Genomic DNA, 25,891 nt, shown 5'->3' on the forward strand with positions numbered 1-25,891 from the left:
TGACAAGAAGTATCTGAAAGACTTGGGCTGTCCATGTATTATATGGATAGCCGTTCATCCGATTGGCCACCATGTAATACTACAATCAACGTATAGTCATCCAAATCTTCCCCCCGCAAAATCAGCTGCTTTCTGGAGCTTTTGTGAGCCGGACCCGTAGATCTGGTATTAAAAAGGTTGTTTGTGATGAACAATCCCTTTAATAAAAAAATACAGTTATTCAAAACTATTTGCACATCAAATGTATCTTGAATCTCAACAACATAAACTACCCATTTCTGTATAATTCCGATTAACGGGAAGGATTCCATAGTTTAGCTGCCTGGAATATACAGGAATTAGGCAAGTATGCTAATATTATTAAAGAACATACCTCATTCCCCGATATCTATATCCATTTAAAGTGTATTATGTTGAAGTGATTCAGCACTTACATATTCTAAATCCAAAGCCGTGGAGAAATTTGGATACGTACAGATAATTAGTCTAATAATAGTGTAAGATCATTTCCTTGCTAATACTGCGTGGCTGAGTCTTCAGATGTTAGTCTTCGAATAGTGTGAAATAAAGTCTACTAACCCAATTAGACAAACTAGAACGGCTGGCACCGTCATTTCCAACATACAACAAACAATTTATTCACTTGTACATAATCTCTCATGCTGAAAAAAGAGACATTATAACTCTGTCTCTCAGTCTTTGTTCGCTTTTTGACAAATTCCAGAAAATAGTGGCGAACATCTTGATTTTTGTAATTTTTTCCCCTTCGGTTGTGATGCGTTCCTTTTTTTTTGGTTAAAAAAAAAAAAACTAAAAAAAGAGCTGATGCAAGTGACAACTGACTCATTTTTAGGTTTAGGAAAAATGGGTGTCAATAGAGTAGGGTCCCCCACTCCGGACCTCTTCTGTAAACCAGAGCGGCAAGCGGTTAACAAGCAGCGATTCTTTCTCTGGCAACCATGTAATATTACATGTTCTATATTAATGTGTTCCTGGCTACAGCTAAATCCTTATGAGTCTTATTACTTTCTTAACAAGATCATATTTTCACTAAAGAAGATTTGTACAGCAAAGTACAGAAACAAACCTCTGTATGAAATTGAAGGCATATGGAGGTAAAGTAGAGGGCTCATCCACCACAATAGAAGCCCTATTACTGCTCCATACAAAACAGAGGTGTAATACATCTGTACGCATGAGACCTTACTCTTACAGAAACTTAACTCTTTGTTGTCAGTCTTTTTTCATTTTCTTACTTGCTCTCAGCTGTTCTGGTTTTTTACCTCCTGTCTCTGCTCAATTAGATTGTACTAATCACTTAAACAGTATAAATGCATTTCAGATTCCCCTTCCATGTGGTTTTTCATTCATTGTCCAGGATAGCTATAGGCTAGAGACTGGTTTATTCAATTATCAAGCACATGTGATCATTCTTGATAGGCCGAGGACTATATTTAATGAATACAGGCATATATCTCGGACACCTTTAAATTACACTAACATACAAATAAAAACCTAGTACATAAACACCAAATAAAGAGCTAATTGAAGGGATATAATTGTGACACTAATGCAGGTTATATACAGTACATTTTACTCAAACCTAGTTGATGTTATCTTCAATTGAAGAGAAACCCTAACATGGCATATGGATGTCATACAGGACAGCCCCCCTTCGGATCCACCGTCCATAAGCCATAAGAGTTCGTCTTCATACAACAACCCCTTTAAAGCTCCATAACAAGGCATTGTCAGTTTTAGGGCCTGTTCACATCAGCTTTTCACTTTCCGTTCAACTTTTCCATCAGAGGAACAGATGAAAGGAAAGCTGAACGGAAACTATCGCTTCCGTCTGCATTACTATTGATTTTCATGGTAATGCTTCAGTTTCAGTTTGTTTCTGTTCCGTAAAGTTTCAGTTTTTTCCGTGGAAATAATAGCGCAGTCAACAGCACTATTGTTTCCATGAAAAAAAAGTGGATAAACTTTATGGAAAAAAAGAAAAATAATTAAACGGAAGCATTACCATTGAAATTAATGGTAATGCAAACAGAAGCAATAGTTTCCGCTTAGTTTTCCGTTCATCTGAAGAAGGTTGAACGTAACAGATGAATGGAACCTGAACGCTGATGTGAACAGGCCCTAAGAGGAATGTGTCATGATAACATTTATACAACATTTCAAACAAACTTCAACACTTAATCAATAAATACAATACAAAGCATATTATTACAAACCAAGCTGTGACTCCACATAGAATCCAAAGTAAATATCAAGCCTTCACCTATGTGCACTGCATCCGGAACTAATCCAGTCTCAAATAATCATACACCAGATTTTTTGCTGTCCTAGTATATTTTTCTTCACATACGACCACTATAAAACCTTTATGTTATTCTTTAAATTTGAGTGTATGCACCAAATATATAGGTCACCAACTATTCATACACTGTAGAAGTGTTAACAAATGGGCTTCGACTTGTACGGTGGTATTTCATTTTACAGCTTTTACATTGTTAGAAATGTAATTTCTTCCGTAAAGCCTTTGTTATACCACAGACACATTTATAACATAAGAAGGTTCGAAGGGCAGAGCTGTGTATACTGAGCTTGTATGGCTTCCTACTACAGAGCCACACGGCTATGTATGGATACATTCTCCCCTAGAAGCAATGCTACCTCTATCCATATGGCATTCAATGGAGAATGACATGATTTATTTTCATACTTGTACAAAATTCAACAGATAAAAAACTAAAACCTCTGTATGAAATTGGAGGCATACAGATGAACAGTATAGCCCTCGTGCACTTTTATGGCAGCTTATATATATATACATACACACATACATACATACATACATACATACATACATACATACATACATACATACATACATACATACATACACACTGGTGGTGATAATAATACAGATGTAAAATGCAGGCATTGTTACATTGCATTTTGTATCAAACGCTTGCTCTTTCTGAAGAATCAAGATTGTTCCCTGCAATGGGTTGTAATGAAGAAGTAAGACCAGATGGAAGAAGAGCACATGGCGCCTAGTGTAAAAAGGAGAGTCATTCCTCCAAGAGCGCAAATGCTGTTAACAAGGGAACACATTTGTGTAACTGTTCTGTTAAGGATCTGCCAGGCACAGCTTCTGTATCCACGCCCATAGGTAATCAGTCTGCACCTGCTTCTATGTCTGTGAGACTGACTCCATCTTCCACCACTCAGGATGGCAGGCTTAGGAGTGGGAGAGCCTATCACAGCCTGGCCAGACGGAGCTAGCTCCCGCCCTCTATCTTTTTATACCTGCCTTTCCTTTTCCTCCTTGCTTGTGATTCTTCTCTTTTGGTTTCCTGGCCCTGCTGCAGCTTCTGAACTATTTGACCCTGCTTCATATTGACCCTGGCTTACTGACTACTCTTCTGCTCTGCGTTCGGTACTTCGTACACTCCTGGTTTGACTTGGCTTGTTCACTACTCTCCTGCTCTGCGTTTGGTACACTCCTGGTTTGACTCGGCTCGTTCACCACTCTTGTTGCTCACGGTGTCGCCGTGGGCAACTGCCCCTTTTCCCTTGCTTCTGTGTACCCTTGTCTGTTTGCCTGTCGTGCACTTATTGAGCGTAGGGACCGTCGCCCAGTTGTACCCCGTCGCCTAGGGCGGGTCGTTGCAAGTAGGCAGGGACTGAGTGGCGGGTAGATTAGGGCTCACTTGTCTGTTTCCTTACCCCCATCATTACATGTTCTTAGCCATACAAAATGTTATCTGTGATGTACTCTTTCTATTCCAATGGACATTCTTTTTTTTAATAAATATTTCTATAGTCTGACACAAAGGTGAAGAGTTAAGATTTATTTTCTTAATATAATGATGTGGAGAGGAGGTCACACTACCCATAGGGTAATGGGGTGAATCTAGGCCAGAGCCACCTATGCTCCTCTGACTGCACAGCTGCCTCTATGGTATGTATGCCCTCAGTTTGACAGATTAATTGATATCTTCCTGTAAGGTCATCACATTACCGTATTCAAAATCCGTAGTACATGAATCCCGAATACGACGCTATAGCCTGCTATGGACCCATACCATATCTTTGTGTCTCGTGTAATTCCATACAAATCCATGATAAAATAAATTGTGCCATGCAGCTAGGGCCGGCCTTAGGGGTGTGCCGAGCGCACAGGGCGCTACACCCTCCCAGCATGTAGGGGGCGCCACTGGGCTCTGCCTCTACTCTGTGCTCTTCTCTTAGCTACACACACGGAGTAAATAAGAGCCGAGGAGCAAGCTCCGCCTACAAACCGTCCTGAAAGAAGCCTGTGATCCTGTCAGCAAGGAAACATGGTAAGTTTCTATGTGTGTCTGTGTGTGTATATGTTAGTGTGTGTGTGTCTGTGTGTATACAGTATGTCTGTGTGTGTGTGTGTGTGTGTGTGTGTGTGTGTGTGTGTGTGTGTTTATAGTATGTGTATATGTTACAGTGTGTGTAGTAGGTGTATATGTTACAGTGTGTTTGTGTCTGTGTGTATACAGAATGTGTGTGTATACAGTATGTGTGTGTGTATACAGTATGTGTTTGTATGTGTATATGTTACAGTGTGTGTGTGTGTGTGTATATATATACACAGTATGTCTCTGTGTGTATATGTTACAGTGTGAGTGTGTGTGTGTGTGTGTGTGTGTGTGTGTATACAGTACGTTTCTGTGTGTATACAGTATGTGTCTGTATTTGTATGTGTATATGTTACAGTGTGTGTGTGTCTCTCTCTGCACGTGTTTATGTCTCTTTATAAAAGTGTGTGTTCAATTTTAAAGTAGAACAGATAAAATGAAGATATCTGTGCTGCCTCCTATATACCCTGCTGCCCTCTACATATCCTGCCTCCCTTATATACCCTGATGCCCCTATATACCCTGCTGCCCTAAATACCCTGCTGCCCCTTATATGCTCTACTGGCCCTTATATACTCTGCTGCCCCTTATTAACCCCACTGCTCTTATATATATATATGCCTCTGTGTGTGTGTTTATATGTGGCTGCGGGTATAGTTATCATCTACGACATTATCTGTACTCAGAGTTATCACTGTGTTATTTGTGGTGTTACATAGGACTGCAGGTAACATCTGCTACATTATCTGTACTGTGTATATATGTGTCTATGTGGGTATATATGGGGCTGTATGTGAATGTGTCTTTGTGCTTGTATATACACACACGTGCCTTTTATGTATTTGTATATGTTCTTGTCTGTGTATTAATCTGCCGGTGTATATGTGTTTGTACGTCTATATATTTACCTGTATGTATATATTCCAGATGTGTGTATGTATATTTGCCTGTATGACTAAATATCTGTCTTTATGTATGTACAGTATATATGTTCCAGTATGTGCGTGTCTATATATGTGGTTCATTTTTGGCTTGTGTATGGGGCGGCAATAGAGAGTCCCGCACAGGGCGCCATCCAACCTAAGGCCGGCCCTGCATATGTCATATTCCAGAGGTATTCTCACAGAGGCACAATGTGGCGGCACACAGAGGCACTCCATTGGCTGCCAACACAACACTGGAATGTGCATTAGCCCTAACCCCCAGAAAATGATTTCCAAACAGGACCTGTGTAATGTCGGGGTAGGGAGACAGACAGGTGAGCCCTAATCTACCCGCCACTCAGTCCCTGCCTACTTGCAACGACCCGCCCTAGGCGACAGGGTACAACTGGGCGACGGTCCCTACACTCAATAGGTGCACGACAGACAAACAGACAAGGGTACAAAGAAGCCGGGGAAATGGGGAAGTTGCCCACGGGAACACCGTGAGCAACAAGCGAGGTGAACGAGCAGAGTCAAACCAGGAGATGAGAGAGGTACAAAAACGCAGAGCAGAAGAGTGGTCAGTAAAGCCAAGGTCAATAACAAGCAGCGGGTCAGTAGTTCAAGAAGCTGCAGCAGGGCCAGGAAACCAGCAGAGAAGAATCACAAGCAAAGGAGGAACAGGAAAGGCAGGTATAAATAGACAGTGGGTGGGAGCTAGCTCCATCTGGCCAGGCTGTGATAGGCTCTCCCACTCCTAAGCCTGCCATCCTGGGTGGTGGAAGATGGAGTCAGTCTCACAGACATAGAAGCAGGTGCAGACTGATTACCTATGGGCGTGGATACAGAAGCTGTGTCTGGCAGATCCTTTACAACCTGACTCAGTACCACTCTGCAACCAGCAATACGCAGATTGAACAAAGTTCTTTATCTTTATCCCCTTTACCAAGAAGACAACACCATTCCAAAGTTTTGGGGTTATTCCCGTCTTATAAAGTGATGGCATATCACAAGGATATGCCTTCATTTTATGATTGATCGGGGTCTGACCTCTGAAATCATCACCAATTCTAACAATAAAGGGACTCCTTTAGCGATGAAGCGATGAAGCTCCTTCGCTGATTTTCCTTCCACCGTGACGTCCCGGCCGTCCACTGTGCAGGTAACTGCAGCACAGCCCATTTCAAGTGAAGATGACCGGTTGCATTTTCCTTAATCTAAGTATAGGCGGGGGTCCCAGAGGTCTGACCCCCACTGATAATAAAAATTATTTTATTTAATAGCTTTGTAAAGAAATTTGTTGTGCATTTTCAGTACAGAAGCCACACTGAAAATCCAAAACAAATCTGCCCTGTCTGAACATACCCTTATTGTGAGGAATAATCTGACAATAGGTTTGCATGTCTGGTCAATACAGATTGAATCTGGTGGAACAGTGGTTAACACTTCGCAGGAAACATCTGTCATTTTTGTATGGATGCTGATATGTAACTAACAAGTGAACAATTGAATGGGTCCGGCTGCAGTACCATGTAACGGGAGCGCCGATGTGCAGGGGAAACTTACAAGTGACCGCAGGACTGCAGCCCCTTCATTCTCAGAATCGGTTGGGGTCCCAGACGTCTGACCCCCACTGATCATAAAGTGATGGCACATCCTAGGGATATGCCAGCACTTAATAAAATGGGAATAACCCCTTAAGGAAATGATAGATCTATTTTTCAAAAAGCTTATTAAACATTAATTTAGCCTGTAAAAAATACACAGGAAATGCCAATAAGAAATACATGTGTTAATTCAGGTCTTGGAGGTTTAATAGAAAGGTCACTAGGCTCTGCACAATTTCCTGGTGTTGTTTAATGATTTCCAGATTCTTCTATTCTTTCTTCAGAACCCACCAAAAAAAAACTCTTATCCTCCCCAATTGCAAACAGATGAGCACTCACATTTTATACCCCCCTCTATTGCTCTTTAATAAAGTTCAGCCACTCACCAAGACTAGAACTATTCCCAGACATCCTAGCATAGAAAGGGTTAAGAAGATTAATTCTCACATGGCAAGACAGAAATCTAATCCCATCAACAGCGGGTGCCGTATAGAAATGACAGAGTACAACAAATGTATGTCGTGTAGAAGGTGCCTTAATACATCTAGCCGGGTGTCAGGAAGAATAGACTGGCATAATGTGAGAGCACTTGTTGTAGTGTGGCTGAACACTTTATCTGAACTTCAATTATTATAGTCTAGTCACACCCTAGAAAACTTGTCCTGCTATTTTATACCTGGATCTGCACTGGAATGTCACTTGTTAGCAACTGAGAAGGGCCCAAGTGTTAACCACTGTTCCACTAGATCTGCATGGACCCCTGACATGCAAACTGCCGATAGGGTTATGTTCAGACAGGGCATATTTGTTGTGCAGATTTTGTACTGAAAATCCACAACAAATTGCTGTACAAAGCTATTAAATTTAATATCACAAGCCCTCATTTACACTTGGCTGGAAAAATAAGTGCAGATTTTAGGGCATACTGAAGATTTGCCCCTATATATCGCAAGTGAAATCTGTGGCAAAATCGGCATGTGACACATGCAGCTTTTGCGGCAGGCTTGTGAAAATTTCTGCTAGGTTTAAAATTAGCTTGAAAAGGGCACAATTCTAAGGGTATGTTCACACGCAAACGTAAAATACATCTGAGATTACGGAGAAGTTTTCAGGCGAAAACAGCTCCTGAATTTCAGACGTTTTTGCAAGTGCACATGTTTTTCGCGGCGTCCATTACGGACGTAATTGGAGCTGTTTTTCAATGAAAAACGGCTCCAATTACGTCCCAAGAAGTGACAGGCACTTCTTTGAGGCGGCCGTCTTTTTACGCGCCGTCTTTTGACAGCGGCGTGTAAAAAAAAACCCATTGAATTCAATGTGCAGATGTGTGCCGACAGTTTGGAGCCGTTTTGTCGGCCGTAATTCCAGGCGAAAAATGCCTGAATTATGTCCGTAAATAGGGCGTGTGAACATACCCTTACAGTAAATTTGAGTGAAGGAATGTAATTTCCTAATATATTGGTGTAAGTTCACCAAAAAGACAAATTTTCTCCAGTTAGGTTACATCAGTTGCTAGTATACACAAAAAATAAATAAATAATAGAAAAAAAAGTCGGCTGAAGACACTGGCATACAGTCATCCCAACTGGGTCCCCACCAGCGCTGGTATCCTAAAGAAGAAAATAATGTGTGATCACACCGGCTTTAAGATAGTCTACAGGTTTAATTCTCTCGATAAAGTGCACACCATCCAAAACAAGGCTGCGAATTAATACTGAAATACTTGGCACGTTGACAGATAATACAAGTTCCCAGAAGCACATCTGATGCATGCCGGTTGAGGAATATGGCACACACTATCACATGGTGTTGTTTTCTGACACACTTGTAATGAGTAAATCCAACTAGGAATTATGTTGCACGGAGTGTGACTGTAATACCCAGTCCATTGCTTCCAGGGGCTTTATAAAAATGGAGGAGCTTCACAAATATGGACGGCTTCCAGCATTTAGGAAGGAGGGATTCCAAAAATGCAGCAAAAGCAAAGTTGATTTGGAATTAACTGCTAAGAATAAAAGTTAAATCCTAAGGAAATAATCTTTCTCCAGTATGGCTTTGTCTGGATGTTAATACATTGTTTTCCATGTTTGCAGGATTTTCATGAATTTGCTTTGAACAGCTTTTCCCAGTCCACAGTGACTATTCCTACCTCTTTGCTCAATAAGATGCCTACAAGGTAAGGGCCACATTTTACAGTTTAATGTAAAAAAAAAATAATCTAAATTTTGTCCACATTTTGCTAGCGTGGCTCCATTACTCCGAAGCAGAAATCCATGAACATGCTCCATAAATAATTGAACGTCTACCTTGTACAGTTTGTGCTCTAAGAATTAACTCCATTCGGACGAATGGAACTGAATTTCAGTCGCCGAAATTTCTGCAACCAATCTGCCGCGTGTGAGTATATCCTTAAAGAAATGGTAGGTAACAATATATACGTATGTGCCTTAAAGGGGTTTTCCGAGTTAAAACTTTTGTGTGTCAGTGCTTTTAACCTCAGAATGTGATTACATTTGTAATGCACTTATTGTATAAAAATTGGCCCGTTTCCTGATGCTGCCATGGGGCACATGACTGGTGATGTCACTCTCTTTGCGCGCTGTGTTTACCAGCTGTATACCTATCACGTGGTCAAACCGTTAAAAGTCTCTGCCTGGTATACGGCACGTCACTAGAGACATGCTGCGTATGGGCTGTTTTGTTATACAGCCAGGGGCACGCATGCACGGTCACTGTTCTCTTGCTTGTCCACATGTCAGAGATGCTTACTTTTTAGCAGGGGGCATAACCTTTCCTGATTCAAGGGCCACATTGTTAAATGTTATTATTCCCAAGGGACGGAATAAAACTTAAAAGGGTGTTTCCATTTTATAGGATATGGACACTATAAGCCATAAATGTCTGATAGGTGGGGCTTCCACTTTTGGTACTCCCACCTGTTGGGACACCATGGAAACAGCGGCCATAAACTACAATGGAGAGAGCAGAATACATGCATGGCCCCCTCTCCACCTCCTCTTTAGGAAGCCAAACAAAAAATGGGGACCCCATTCTCCTGATTTATGGGGGTCCCAGAGATGAGACCCTACTTATCAGATATTTATGGCATATCCAGTGGATAGGCCATTAGTGTCTCAGAAAGAACTTTCTCTGTAAAGAATTACTCTGGGTCAAACCGGGAATCAAAGAGCAGAGAATACCAGTAGTGCCAGTTACACAGAGTCCACATTATTAATCAGACAGACAGTGCCCCCCCATTACTGCCAGCCTTTTCTTTTTAACGTGGACAATGCAAGTGAGCAGCCACCAAAGGGTATCTTGTCAGACCAGCTGATATCTACGATTAGTGAAGTGTAGAGAGAGCGGAGCTGCCATCTAATAATAACACTCCATTTTCTACATCAATAGGACGTGCTGATTTCTGCCATATCTTTCTGAATTATCTGGACACAGTCAAGCACAGCATAGCAGGCCACAATTACTTCCAAAGTTCCAATCAAGAGAATAAAATAAGTCAGCTCTTTCACCCTACTGGGTGTAATTGTGCCACCTAGCGGAGTGTTTTTAAGGCCTCTGTAAGACAAATAACTGTCTAATTTTCCTTCCTCTTCATTAGCCAGAGTTTGTAAAGATGACAGTTCTGTATATATTAAGGGGCAGACTTATTAAGCACTCTACGCCAGATTTTTGGCACAGAAAAGTCGCAATTTTTGTCTTTTTACGCTGCTTATGGCAGTTTTCTGAACAGTTGGCAGGGCTTAGTAAAAGGGGAGGTGGCCTGACGGTGCTTGACAAGTTGACCAAAATTTACGCCAGAAACGGACATAAACTAGAGTGAAAATCTATGCTCGTAGCTGGCATAGGTTTACCTTTTAGGATGGCCAGAGCCTCTTAATAAATTAGGCCCATCTTACTCCAGCCATCCGTATATTAGGACTGGCGTGTGAAATTCCAGTCTTAATAAATCTGCCCCAATGTTTTCACAAAACATCGAGCTCAGGCTCTTTGAAGTCATATAAATTGTTGACACATCTAAAGCCACACAGAGACCTTATAGATTCCAGCTGATTTCTCTGACCGTTAGCTGTGAGTAGTCACATTTGCCCCAGTTAAATGTAAGTGCCATTACTGTGAAGTGGAAGCGTCTAAGAGTAATAGCAGATTAGACTTGAAGCGGTAGACCACGCAAACCCACAGAGCGCGATATTAACGCCCGTGGTATTAGAATGGGATGTCCAACAAGCTCATATAGGTTTGATGATCAGTAATCCACATACTCTTGACCAGTTAGTGATCAAAAACAGCTGCTGTCGTACATCTGGCGGTCGATTTTTGTCTAATGTCTATGGCCAGATAAAAACAGTAATCAGGGAAGAATTACTATTCAAAATGCTCCATAATTTTGACAGAAATGGTGCCAAAAAAGTAAAGCACCAGATTATGTATTTTAGAAACTTTTTGAAAGAAAATTTTGAAAAGTGTCTAGAAATATAGGCGTGGTAAGGCAAAATGTATGAACGGTGTGCACCATTATTTCTTTGCAGAAAATATTGGTGTAAAGTACTCCAGCCATGAAGTGGCATAAGGAAGAGGAAACGGTTGCAGACGCCATTTTGATAAATTGGAGCCATTTTCACCACCATCTCTTAAAATGATGCATTTTACAACACTATTGATAAAGCTCCCCCAATGCCTTTAGAATTCAATATAGTACTGAGGCAATAGCCATTTCACCACATTGATTTGTTCGAGAGGGATTGCAATGACACCCTGTACATAAAACCTGCACAAGACATGTTGGATGAGGTAATATATAATCCCTGCTCCTTTATAATGATAAATGCAGTGCTAATGGATCTATCTGGAGTGATATGGTGTACATTCCTGCATTGGATTTAGGGAGGTGCAGCTCACTGCAGATAGAACAGATAGGAATGAGGAGCAGGAGGCGGAGGTGCGGATATACATGATGTTGTTCACGGGGGTCATTTCCTCAGTGATACATAATCTGCTGAAGCTGCGGATACAGAAAGAGCTGAAAGCAGCACATAAAGAAACTCTCTGCAGAGGGCATTGTGAAGAATGGCAGTCTATACTGAATAGTCATAAAGGCACACATCTGCCCGACAGGTCATATATAGACACTTTATATGCAGGTTTAGCAATTGGTCCATGACTTTTCCTTGTGTGGTTATATGTGCTCAAATCCAGTAAACCATTAAACTATAGTATTTACATGATAAATTGCTGCCTCTATTTATTTTTATTGTAGTGAATATTACCTTTCAAAAAAATAAATAAAAAAATCAACGCAAAAGCATAAAAGAAAGTCCTTATATCTCCCCATGGGATCCATTTCACCACTGCCCCCTCCCTTCCTCTCAGGTGCCATTTCTATCTCTAGATTACAAGTTGAACATCCTTTTCTAGGCCTGGGTCCCTGGTGCCGTTTCCATAGTGACCATAACCATGGCAACCGCCTACTGCATCCTATGAGTGTGCATGTGATGGGGGTGAGTTGCTCTTTAACTGTTTGTTTTCCACTATACCTGTCCATTACTTGCGCTTGAAGATACCTAAATAGGAGAATGATAGCGGTGCGATTGAAAGACAAATGGCTGTGTGAGAAATGGTGAATGGGTTAATGCTCTGTCCAGCTAACAGTGGCATGGTAAGCCGTCCCTCAGATTAAGAGGAGATGTATTTGGTATTGACACATTTTCTAGAATGGGGGATTTGTACATAGCAAACCAGCTATGCCACTCGGGAAGGAAGGGTAATTCCACTCATAAAATTTGTATACATAACCAGGAACCAAAAATCCGTCACAGCTTTACATCAGTAATCTGAAGCCGTGGCCAGCAACACAAATTGTAATAAATATAAGGCTAGGAGATACACACACACTTTGTACAAGCAACTGTTGTGTAACAATGTATGGGGTGCAGCTGCTGCACAATGAACAATGTGTGTGTCCAAGCTGTTCTACAGCCCTCAATGTTGTTCTTAGGGTGTGTGCACACACAAAATCAAAAACGTGTGAAAATACAGAGCTGTATTCAAGGGAAAGCAGCTCCTTATTTTCAGACGTTTTTTTAAGCCACTCGCGTTTTTCGCTGCTTTTTTTACGGCCGTTTTTGGAGCTGTTTTTCTATAGAGTCAATGAAAAACGGCTACAAAAACGGCTCAAGAAGTGACATGCACTTTTTCAACAGAAACGGAACAGAACGCCGTTTTTCCCATTGAAATCAATGGGCAGATGTTTGGAGGCGTTCTGCTTCAGGTTTTTCGGCTGTTTACGGCCCGAAAAACGGCCGAAAATAAGCCGTGTGAACATACCCTTAGACAGAAGGAAAGAGACACTTTCCTGACAGAAACCTCATTATGACGGAAACCCGTCGGAAGCTATTAAAGTCAATGGGTTCTTTTGGGCGCCATTGGTATCCGTTATGCGCTTCCAGTTTTTTGTTGTTCCGCTGTGACGAAGTAGAACAGAAAATTCTAATGCAGATGTAAACGAAGTCTAAAGCCGAATATTCTTTAAATCCACATAAAAGTTGAAACATATATTTTATTGGTTTAGGCCCCATGCAAACGAACGTGCTATTGCGGCCACAATTCCCCCGAAAATCCACGGGAGAATTGCGGCCCCATTCATTCCTATGGCGCCATGCACACGACCATGGTTTCCAAGTCTTATTACGGCCGTGTTCTGTGGTCCAGGTTCATAGCAAATAATGGCCGCAGCCATGTGCACGGCCCGCGATTTGCGGGCGGTTCGCGGGTGACAGTCCGCTGCCGGCCGACCCGAAAATCACGGCCGTGCACATGGCTACAGTCGTGTGCATGAGGCCTTATTATTTTTGTACCATATTTCAAAATGTTTCTGGTTAGCCTTAGAGACAGTGAGCAGTTTATCTTCATTCAGCTGTTCTTAAGTCTGACTATGGAATTGTCATCTGAGCTCACACAATACACTGCTCTCTTTGGTAACTAGAAACCCACAGAATTCTAAATTTATCTTTAGAATTGAGTAGAGGAGAAAAATTATATAACTCAAACTCAGTACAAGTTAAGAAATGCAAATTATATGCAAAGTTTGGGGGGAGTAGGTTGCAACAAATTTATTAAGGGGCTCACGTCTCTTAACAAATCTGCCACATCTTGAGCTGTCCGCTCATCACCGAGTAAAATCTACGCCTGCCAGGATCTTCCGTTAGAAGTTTTGCCAGCTTCTGGCGTAAATTATAGTAAATGCATCGAGCCGTGGGTGGCCCAGTCCCTTTTTTTTTTTTACATAATTATTGAGTCTTGAGCCGTTTCTATGACAGAAAACTAGAAAAGATGTTCAATTCTAATTTCCCTATTTATGTAGACTGTAAGGCTAAATGCACACGTTGCAACATTTTGTACAGAAAATCTGCATCAAAACCGTAACATTTTAGGTGCGGTTTTTACATTTTGATGCGTAAATAGGTATGTTTTTGTGCTGTGGATTTTAGTGGGTTTTTTTTATAAAAAAAAACTAGTCAGATACAATTCGCAAGCGGAAACACAAGATAAATTGACATGCTGCAGATGTTAAAATACGCACCGCAGGTCAATTTACGTGCACAAAAAAAACAACGTGTAGATGAGATTTCATGAGATCTCATTTACTTTGCTGGTACTGTATTACGCTGCAGATTTGCTGAAGAAAATACGCACATAATACGCATCGTGTGCATTTGGCTTAAAGGGGTTGTCCAGTCCTACGAAATTGATGCCCTATTTTCAGGATAGGCCATCAATATCTGATCGATGAGGGTCCGAATCTTGGCACCCCCGCCGATGAGCTGTTTTGAAGGGACTGCAGCGCTTGTTCGAGCGCTGCTTCCCTTCCATTCCTTATCTGCTCTAGTAGCGGCAATTCACAGTATTACAGCCCTCTCCCATTCAAATGAATGGTAGAAGGCTGCAATACTGTCAACCACCACTACAAGTGTGTCGGCGATTCACAGTACGTGCAGTGACAGGAATGAAGGGGAAACAGCGCTCGTGTGAGTACCGTGTCCACTTCAAAACAGCTGATCGGCAGGTGTACCGGGAGACGGACCCCCACCGATCAGATATCTATAGCCTATCCTGAGGATAGGGCATCAATTTCTTATGACTGGACCACCCCTTTAACTTTAATAAAATTGTCGTTGAAACATACAACTCTATTCAAGCACCTTATTTTTTACGAATGAAAAAAGCCTACATTACAGCCACAAAAAATGTGCACATAATAGGCCCCTTTCACTTTGTGTTTCTGGTATCCGTTTGAAGTATACGCCAAGAAAAGCTCCCAATGTATACGTTAAACGGAGGATGTGACAGTTGCCTCACAGTGGCATCCGTCCCCCATAGACTATTATGGAATCCGTTAAACAGATACAGGGCCTTGCAAGAGTATTCACTCCACTTGGGGGTTTTCCGGTTTTCTTGCATTACAACCTAGAAATAAAATTAATATTACATTTAATTTTATGTAATGGACCTGATAAAATAGTCCAAAATGCTACAATAGCATTAAAAAAAAAATCCATCCATCAACCGCAGGCAATTATGGTATATGTTTAATGGATACGTCATGAAGAGCTTTTGAAAAGCTAACATATACGTTAAACGGATGCCTGTGACGGATGCCATACAGTGTTAAAAAAATATATAGTATACAGTGCAGTATACGTCTTTTTGCGGGATGCCTTTAGATAGATAACGCTATTATACCCAGGAAAGTAAACAAAATGGTGTCCTTGACGTATAAGGCCCGATGGAGGTCAAAAGGACACTCTTGTGGCTTCGGTCTGCATAATGGGAGGCTATGGGTATGTTTGATGTATGCGTCGGGAGCTTTAGCGACAGGTACGTCAAACGTGCAGGAGAAACATAGTGCGAAAGGGGCCTTACATTCTGAGACCTGGCACACTATCACTATGGTTCCATCGGCACTCTGTGTGCCTCCAAAAGGTGTCTCTGTACGACACTATATTTTTCTCTATAAGCACCATAATAGGGAATGCAATGGGACATGTGACAATTTGTAACAATTTTTTTTATCATGGAGCTGCGCGTGCGCGCGCACACGCTCTCCTTTATCCAGCTCTTGCTGTGACGCTGTCAATAGCTGCTTTGACAGTGTCACAGCGATGTTACACGCCCCCTTGCCAATTACACGCCCCCATTGGCAGTTCAGGAGGCTATTTAAATATCGGGCACCAAATATAACGGCACCGATATCTAAATAACGGAGGATAGGAAAGAAATGTAAAGTGCCCCAGGGTTTGTGCAGCCCTGCCTATTACATGCTGCACTCAAGTGAGACATGCTGATTTCAGTGGTTTATCTCTTATTGAGGAAATCACCATAGTTTAGGAGAATTCAAAAGTTATACTTGCGGAACGCCGGAAGCGATGCATGGCTTGAGTCCAATGATATTCATATATTCCCACTCCTCCTGGCCTCCATACGCTAACTGACACCTATAAGCAGAGGCGCAGCTAGGTTCTCCTGCACCCGGGGAAAAGATTCAGATTGGCGCCCCCCCCCCCCCCAACTTAGTTCCCGACATCTCCTTCCCCCTATCCATGCTTGCTTTCTCTACCAATCAATGAGGTGTAATTTTTTTTGGACAATTTTTTTATGTAACTCGAGCATAAAAGCATTTCTACATTTTACAAGTGATATGTAGTTAACATAAAAATAAATTAAGAAAATACATTAGAGGCCACACAAAGCCCCACCTTGTAGTTAACGCCACACCAGCCCCCCAGTTGTGGATAGCGCCACACAGCCCCCCTTGTAGCTAGCGCCACACAGCCCCCCAGTTGTGGATAGCACCACACAGCCCCCCAGTTGTGGATAGCACCACACAGCCAACCTTGTAGTTAGTACCACACAAAGCCCCTCTTGTAGATAGCGCCACACATCCCCCTGTTATAGATAGCGCTACAAATAGCCCCCTGTTGTAGATACCGCCACACAGCCCCCCTTGTATACAGCGCCATACAGCCCCCCTTCTATATAGTGCCACACAGCCCCCCCCCTTGTATAAAGTGCCACATAGCCCCCCTTGTAAATAGTGTCACACTGCTCCCCCTTGTAAATAGCGCACACTGCCCCCTGTAAATAGCGCCACACTGCTCCCCTTTGTAAACAGTGCCACACAGTCCCCCCTTGTAAACAACATTACACAGCCCACCTTGTAAACAGCATTACACAGCCCCCCTTGTAAATAGCGCCACACAGCCCCCCTTGTAAATAGCGCCAGACACAGCCCCCCTTGTAAATAGCGCCACACAGCCCCCCTTGTAAATAGCGCCACACAGCCCCCCTTGTAAATAGTGCCACACACAGCCCGCTTCCCCCCCTTGTAGATAGCGGTACACTCCACCCCTTGTAAATAGCGGCACACTCACCCCCTTGTAAATAGCACCACATTCCCCCCCTTTTAAATAGAGCCACAACTCCCCCCTTGTACTTAGCGGCACACTGTAAACAGAGCGGCGAGCGATAGCCTACCGCTATCACTCTCCGCTCTGCCTGACGTGACCTACCGGAGGAGCCGAGGAGGTCATGCGGCGCAGGCAGCGTTCCTTCTGACTAGGGTCGGTGACAGCCCGGGAGTGGACCAGTCCAGTCAACCGACCCGAGTCATCTGACCCCATGTACCTGACGTGAGGTCAGGTGACTGGTCCACTCACTGGCCGTCACAGACCCCAGTCATAACGCCGCTGCATGAACGCCTGGCTCTTCCTAAAGCTGATCGCTGCTGCAGTTGTCCGACATACAGGGCGCCTATCAGCAGCGATCAGCTACTCTGCGGCGCCCCCCCTTCCCTACCACCTACTTGCGCCCGGGGCACATGCCCCGCCTGCCCTCCCCTAGCTAAGCCCCTGCCTGTAAGCGTACAGTCACAAGTGGCAGATTTTAGTGCAGGAATTTTCTTTGACTGAAAATCAGTTCCATTCATCTGAATAGGGTTGTTTCTCCAGCAGGTGCATGGATTTCTGCAAGTTTCATTCAGATGAACGGAACTGATTTTCAGTCACAGAAAATTTCTGCAACAATATGGGTAAGTTTACATATAGAGTAAATGCAGCAGATTTTCTGCAATGGATTTTGTTGCTGAAAATCGGCAGCATAATAAAGTAGCAGCAGAGTGGATGAGATTTGAACAAATCTCATCCACACGCTGCATAAATGATAAGCGGAAAAACGCTCAGAAATTGATCTGCTGTGCTTTTTCTTAATCCGCAGAATGTCAATTGTATTTGCATAATCGCTGCTTTTTTGTTGTCGGTTTTCCTCATTACATTCAATGGAAGGTAAAACCCACAAAAAATAGCAAATGTTGCAGTTTTTGTAGCGGAAAAGTTACGGTTCCGTTGCAAAAATCGCAACTCAGGAGAAAAAAAATTAATTGTTATCTTACCCAGAATTCTGTGCTTCTTCATCCAGGCTGGCCTCCTGGGATGACGTTTCATCCCAGGAGACCAGGCTGCAGGTCAGCAGAGGGACGTGGTTGCCTTTGAAATTTTTGCTGTGCTCTCCTGTTACTGAGTATACTGATATAGGCCGAATTCAAACAACCATATTATGGGCCTTTGTAGAATCTTTATATATACCCAGGGTACCGGTTTTAAATAATGCCAAATGTAAATAGCAATACACAAGATGATTGAAGGCAAATCCCACTGATATCGACAGAATCTGATGACAATCTTAAGGCCCAACTCACATTTTATACAACTTGCCCATAGAGTTTAATGGCGGAGCGTATGTCCTTTTGGCATACGTTTGGCGAGGATACTACAGATGACAAAATTCATAGACATACTATACACTGTTAACACACTTTAGTGTAAAAAAGCTGCGCCCCATTCATCTTAAAGATGCCACAGAATTAATCCTTTTCCAGTTGTCCACAGTCATGGGATTTTTGTTGGTGGATTCTGAAGGCAATCTTATATCTATGTGGACATTCAGAGTATCCTCTAATGGGAGACATTAAGGCGATCTTTCATCGGACAGGTTTTCTCTCTTGAGATAAGGGGTTCCGCTAACCTCCCTCCCCAAATAGAAATAATATGTCTACTCCATTGAGCTGAACAGGCTTATTAACGGGAGAGTCGGGAAAGAGCTGTAAGCGGAAATATTGTTCGGCTGACAACTATTTTATCTCTATAGCCAGCTTTAATTTGTAAAATAAATTGTGGCAGGAAGAAATATAACCAATGGTGGTTAATCTGGAAGCAAAGAAATGTACCCAGGAGGTGATGACTAGACATCTTGCCACTCGATCTTAATCTGTATCTGACCACACTCGACCCCCCTTTCGTATCACAGTCAGTCTGTATGTCATTGACACCGGATACTCTTTCTTGTCAAATAATGTCACTGTCTAGGATTCAAGGTCAAGTGCTATATCTAGTGTAAACGCCAACCAAGCAGTTGCGACCCACAGTGGTAGCATAGATATGCAAGAACTTTCATTCCATAGTTCGAGGCAATGTTCACACGACGAATCAGGAGGCAGAATAACCTGAGGCAGATTTTAAAGAAAATCTGCCTGTTTGTAAGAGGACTTTACACCGATATCAACATGTAAAAAAAAGACACTGTGTGAACACTCCCTTAACTGGGATGACACGCGGTGTGTCCAAGACTGGTCACCAGCGCTCAACATAATGGACATTTTTGTAGACTAGTTACAGTGAAGGAAATAAGTATTTGATCCCTTGCTGATTTTGTAAGTTTGCCCACTGTCAAAGACATGAACAGTCTAGAATTTTTAGGCTAGGTTAAGTTTACCAGTGAGAGATAGATTATATAAAAAAAAAAAAAAAGAAAATCACATAGTCAAAATTATATATATTTATTTACATTGTGCACAGAGAAATAAGTATTTGATCCCCTACCAACCATTAAGAGTTCAGCCTCCTCCAGACCAGTTACACGCTCCAAATCAACTTGGTGCCTGCATTAACCCCTTCTCTCTTTAGCCACTTTTGACCTTCCTGACAGAGCCTCATTTTTCAAATCTGACATGTGTCACTTTATGTGGTAATAACGTCGAAATGCTTTCACCTATCCAAGCGATTCTGAGATTGTTTTCTCGTGACACATTGGACTTTAAGATAGTGGTAAAATTTGGTCGATACATTCAGTATTTAATTGTGAAAAACACGAAAATATAGTGAAAAATTGCAAAAATTAGCATTTTTCTCAATTTAAATGTATTTGCTTGTAAGACAGGCAGTTATACCACACAAAATTGTTGCTAATTAACATCCCCCATATGTCTACTTTAGATTGGCATCGTTTTTTTGAACATCCTTTTATTTTTCTATGACCTCACAAGGCTTAGAACTTTAGCAGCAATTTCTCACATTTTCAAGAAAATTTCAAAAGGCTATTTTTACAGGGGCCAGTTCAGTTGTGAAGAGGATTTTAGGGCCTTATATATTAGAAACCCTCGATAAATCACCCCATTTTAAAAACTTCACCCCTCAAAGTATTCAAAACAGCATTTAGAAAATGTCTTAACCCTTTACACATTTCACAGGAATTAAAGCAAAGTAGAGGTGAAATTTACAAATTTCATATTTTTTTGCAGAAATAAATTTTTAATACAATTTTTTTTATAACACAGAAGGTTTTACCAGAGAAATGCAACTCAATATTTGTTGCACAGTTTCTGCAGTTTTAGGAAATATCCCACATGTGGCCGTAGCGTGCTACTGGACTGAAGCACCGGCCTCAGAAGCAAAGGAGCACCTAGAGGATTTTTGGGCCTTATTTTTGTTAGAATATATTTTAGGCACCATGTCAGGTTTGAAGGGCTCTTGCGGTGCCAAAACAGTGAAAATCCCCCAAAAGTGACCCCATCTGGGAAACTAGACACCTCAAGGAAATTATCTAGGGGTGTAGTGAGCATTTTGACCGCACAGGTTTTTTACAGAAATTATTGGAAGTAGGCCGTGAAAATTAAAATCAATATTTCTTCAAAGAAAATGTAGGTTTAGCGATTTTTTTTCTCATTTCCACAAGGACTAAAGGAGAAAAAGCACCGCAAAATTTGCAAAGCAATTTCTCCCGAGTAAAACACTACCCCACATGTGGTAATAAATGGATATTTGGACACACGGCAGGGCTTAGAAAGAGCGCCGTTTGGCTTTTGGAGCTCAAATTTAGCAGGAATGGTTTGAGAGGCCATGTCACATTTACAAAGCCCCTGAGGGGACAAAACAGTGGAAACCCCCCACAAGTGACCCCATTTCGGAAACTACACCCATTGAGGAAATTATCTAGGGGTATAGTGAGCGTTTTGACCCCACAGGTTTTTTGCATAAATTATTGGAAGTAGGCTGTGAAAATGATAATCTAAATTTTTTCAAAGAAAATGTAGGTTTAGCTAATTTATTCTCATTTCCACAAGGACTGAAGGAGAAAAAGCAGTGTAAAATTTGTAAAGCAATTTCTCCCGAGTAAAACAATACCCCACATGTGGTAATAAACGGCTGTTTGGACACACGGCAGGGCTTAGAAGGGAAAGAGCGCCATTTGGCTTTTGGAGTCCACATTTAGCAGGAATGGTTTGCGGAGGCCATGTCACATTTACGAAGCCCCTGAGGGGACAAAAACAGTGGAAACCCCCCACAAGTGACCCCATTTTGGAGACTACACCCATTGAGGAAATTTTCTAGGGGTATAGTGAGCGATTTGACCCCACAGCTTTTTTGCAGAAAATATTGGAAGTAGGCCCTGAAAATAGTAATCTACATTTTTTCAAAAAAAATCTAGGTTTAGCTAATTTTTTCTCATTTCCAGAAGGACTGAAGGAGAAAAATCACCACAAAATTTGTAAAGCAATTTCTCCCGAGTAAAACAATACCCCACATGTGGTAATAAACGGCTGTTTGGACACACGGCAGGGCTTAGAAGGGAAAGAGCGCCATTTGGCTTTTGGAGTCCACATTTAGCAGGAATGGTTTGCGGAGGCCATGTCACATTTACGAAGCCCCTGAGGGGACAAAAACAGTGGAAACCCCCCACAAGTGACCCCATTTTGGAGACTACACCCATTGAGGAAATTATCTAGGGGTATAGTGAGCGATTTGACCCCACAGCTTTTTTGCAGAAAATATTGGAAGTAGGCCCTGAAAATAGTAATCTACATTTTTTCAAAAAAAATCTAGGTTTAGCTAATTTTTTCTCATTTCCAGAAGGACTGAAGGAGAAAAATCACCACAAAATTTGTAAAGCAATTTCTCCCGAGTAAAACAATACCCCACATGTGGTAATAAACGGCTGTTTGGACACACGGCAGGGCTTAGAAGGGAAAGAGCACTATTTGGCTTTTTGAGATCACATTTAGCAGGAATGGTTTGCGGAGGCCAGGTCACATTTGCAAAGCCCCTGAGGGGACAAAACAATGAAAACGCCCAAAAAGGGACTCCATTTAGGAAACTACACCTCTTGAGGAATTCATCTAGGGGTGTAGTAAGCATTTTGACCCCACAGATGTTTCATAGAATTTATTAGAATTAGGCAGTGAAAATAAAAACAGTCCTTTTTCTTCAATAAGACGTAGCTTTAGCGCAAATTTTTTCATTTTCTCAACAAATAAAGGAAAAAAAGAACCCAAAATTTGTAAAGCAATTTCTCCCGAGTACGGCAATACCCCATATGTGGTCATAAACTTCTGTTTGGGCAAACGGCAGGGCTCAGAAGGAAAGGACCGCCATTTGGAGTGCAGATGTTGCTGGATTGGTTTCTGGGCGCCTGTGGGCCCAAAACAGTGGAAACCCCCTAGAAGTGACCCCATTTTGGAAACGACACCCCTCAATGCATTTACCAAGGGGTGTAGTAAGCATTTTAACCCTGCAGGTGTTTTGTAGAAATTAGTGTTCACTCGATGTTGCAGAGTAAAAACTGGATTTTCTTCCATAGATATGCCAATATGTGGTGCCCGGCTTGTGCCACCATAACAAGACAGCCCTCTAATTATTATGCGGTGTTTCCCGGTTTTAGAAACACCCTACATGTGGCCCTAATCTTTTGCCTGGACATATGACAGGGCTCAGGAGTGAAGAGTACCATGCGGAGTGGAGGCCTAATTTGGCGATTTACAAAGTATTGGTTCACAACTGCAGAGGCTCAAATGTGAAATAATAAAAAGAAACCCCTGATAAGTGACCCCCACTATGGAACTGCACCCCTCAAGGTATTTATTAAGGGGTGTAGTGAGCATTTTCAACCCACAGGTCTTTTCCATAAATGAATGCGCTGTGGATGGTGCAAATTAAAAATGTATATTTTTCCCTAGATATGCCATTCAGTGGCAAATATGTCATGCCCAGCTTATGACGCTGGAGACACACCCCAAAAATTGTTAAAAGGGTTCTCCCGGGTATGACGATGCCATATATGTTGAAGGAAACTGCTGTTTGGGGACGCTGCAGGGTTCAGGGCCGAGGGAGCACCATTTGGCTTTTGGAGAGCGGATTTTGCTTGGTACTAAATTTGTTTGAGTATTGCTGGTGTTTTATAATGTGGGGGTACATGTAAGCGGGGCGGAGTATATAAGGGGCATAGTCAGGTGGTATGAAAAAAAAAAATAATCCATAGGTGTGTGTTACGCTGTGAAGCAATCCTTTCCGCACAGGCCAGTGTCACACTGATAAATGGTGTAATTTCTTATCCCCCTTTTGGTCCACACTCTGCACCTTTGTAGTTTGAGGAATTTTGCTGTGAAGTGTTGTCCTGGTATAATACGGGCACCATCGCTTCCAGCGGATATGTTTGGGCCCTCCCTTTCCTGGTTCCCTAATTTTAGGTCCTTGATAAATCGCCTCTTCAAACTGAAGAAATGTTCCCCTCGGGCACAACTGCATATTTTTTTATTCCCTGACTTATTGGAGCCATAACTAATTTAATTTTTCATAGACGTAGCGGTATGAGGGCTGGTTTGTTGCGGGATGAGCTGTAGTTATTATTGGTACCATTTTGGGGTACATGCAACTTTTTTATCACCTTTTATCCTATTTTTTGGATGCCAGGTAAACAAAAAAATGCAATTCTGGCACAGCTTTTTTCGGTTTTTTTTATACAGCGTTCACCATGCGTTATAAATTACATGTTAACTTTATTCTGCGGGTCAGTACGATTCCGGCGATACCTAATTTATAGCACTTTTTTATGTTTTACAACTTTTTTCACAATAAAATTACTTTTGTAAAAAGAATGTATTTTTTTTCTGTCGCCATGTTGTGAGAACCATAACTTTTTAATTTTTTTGTCGACGGAGGTGTATGAGGGCTTGTTTTTTGCGGGACAAGCTATAGTTTTTATAGGTACCATTTTTGGATACGCGCGACTTTTTGATCACTTTTTATTCTAATATTTGTAGGGCAAAGTGACTAAAAAACAGAAACTCTGGTAACGTTTTTTATGGTTTTTTTTACGCTGTTCACCGCGTGCAATAAATAATACAATATTTTGATACCTCAGGTCGTTACGGTCGTGGCGATACCAAATACATATGGTTTATTATTATTTTTCAATAAAGGACTTGATAAGAGTAAAAGGGGGATTGTGTTTTATTTGATTACTTGAAACTTTTATTGTTTTCAAACTTTTATTTTTTGCACTTTTTTTTACACTTTTTGATACTTTTTTTTACACTTTTCTTCAAGTCCCACTAGGGGACTTGAAGGTCCAACGGTCAGATTTTTTTTTTTCTAATACATTGCACTACCTATGTAGTGCAATGTATTAGATCTGTCAGTCATTCACTGACAGCAAGCCGATTAGGCTTCGCCTCCCGGCGGGGCCTAAATCGGCTTCCGTAATGGCAGAGCAGGAGACCATTGTGTCTCCTGTTGCCATAACAGCAGTCGACAGTCCAGATTGCCTGTCAGGGCTGGCGATCTGCTAGTAACCGCTACGATGCAGCAATCGCTTTCGATTGCTGCATCGAAGGGGTTAATGGCAGGGATCGGAGCTAGCTCCGGTTCCTGCCGTTACAGGTGGATGTCAGCTGTACAGTACAGCTGACTTCCACCGCTGATGACGCCGGATCAGCTCCTGACCCGGCGCCATCTTGCCGGCAGCTACGGAAGCCGATCAGGCTCCGCCGCCGGGCGGATCTTGACCGGCTTCGGTGCTAGGCAGACCGGGAGGCCAGTATTAGGCCTCCGGTTGCCATTGCAGCCACCGGAACCCCGGCAATTTAATTGCTGGGGCTCCGATGAGCTGCAAACACCTTACGTGCAGCGATTGCGTTTGAGCGCTGCACTTAAGGGGTTAATGGCGGGGATCAAAGCTAATTTCGGTCCCCGCCGTTACAGTTGGATGTCAGCTGTAAGATACAGCTGAGATCCGGTGATGATGGCACCGACTCAGCTTTTGAGCCGGTGTCAAACATTTGACGTACATGTACGGCATTTTGCGGGAAGTCAATGCTTTTCATGACGTACATGTACGGCAAATGTCGGGAAGGGGTTAAAGACAGCTGTCTTACATGGTCACCTGTATAAAAGACTCCTGTCCACAGACTCAATCAGTCTGACTCTAACCTCTACAACATGGGCAAGACCAAAGATCTTTCTAAGGATGTCAGGGACAAGATCATAGACCTGCACAAGGCTAGAATGGGCTACAAAACCATAAGTAAGACGCTGGGTGAGAAGGAGACAACTGTTGGTGCAATAGTAAGAAAATGGAAGACATACAAAATGACTGTCAATCGACATCGATCTGGGGCTCCATGCAAAATCTCACCTCGTGGGGTATCCTTGATCCTGAGGAAGGTGAGAGCTCAGCCGAAAACTACACGGGGGGAACTTGTTAATGATCTCAAGGCAGCTGGGACCACAGTCACCAAGAAAACCATTGGTAACACATCACGCTGTAATGGATTAAAATCCTG

General features: G+C 42.2%; 1 protein-coding gene across 1 annotated transcript in view; it reads right to left on the reverse strand.

The window, feature by feature from the left end:
* Positions 1 to 25,891, reverse strand: part of LOC142743008 (syndecan-3-like) — a 127,389-nt gene that overhangs the window by 18,182 nt on the left and 83,316 nt on the right. The window lies entirely within an intron of this gene.

This window comes from Rhinoderma darwinii, chromosome 2 (assembly GCF_050947455.1).
Source record: "Rhinoderma darwinii isolate aRhiDar2 chromosome 2, aRhiDar2.hap1, whole genome shotgun sequence".
In the NCBI taxonomy this organism is placed as follows: Eukaryota; Metazoa; Chordata; class Amphibia; order Anura; family Rhinodermatidae; genus Rhinoderma; species Rhinoderma darwinii.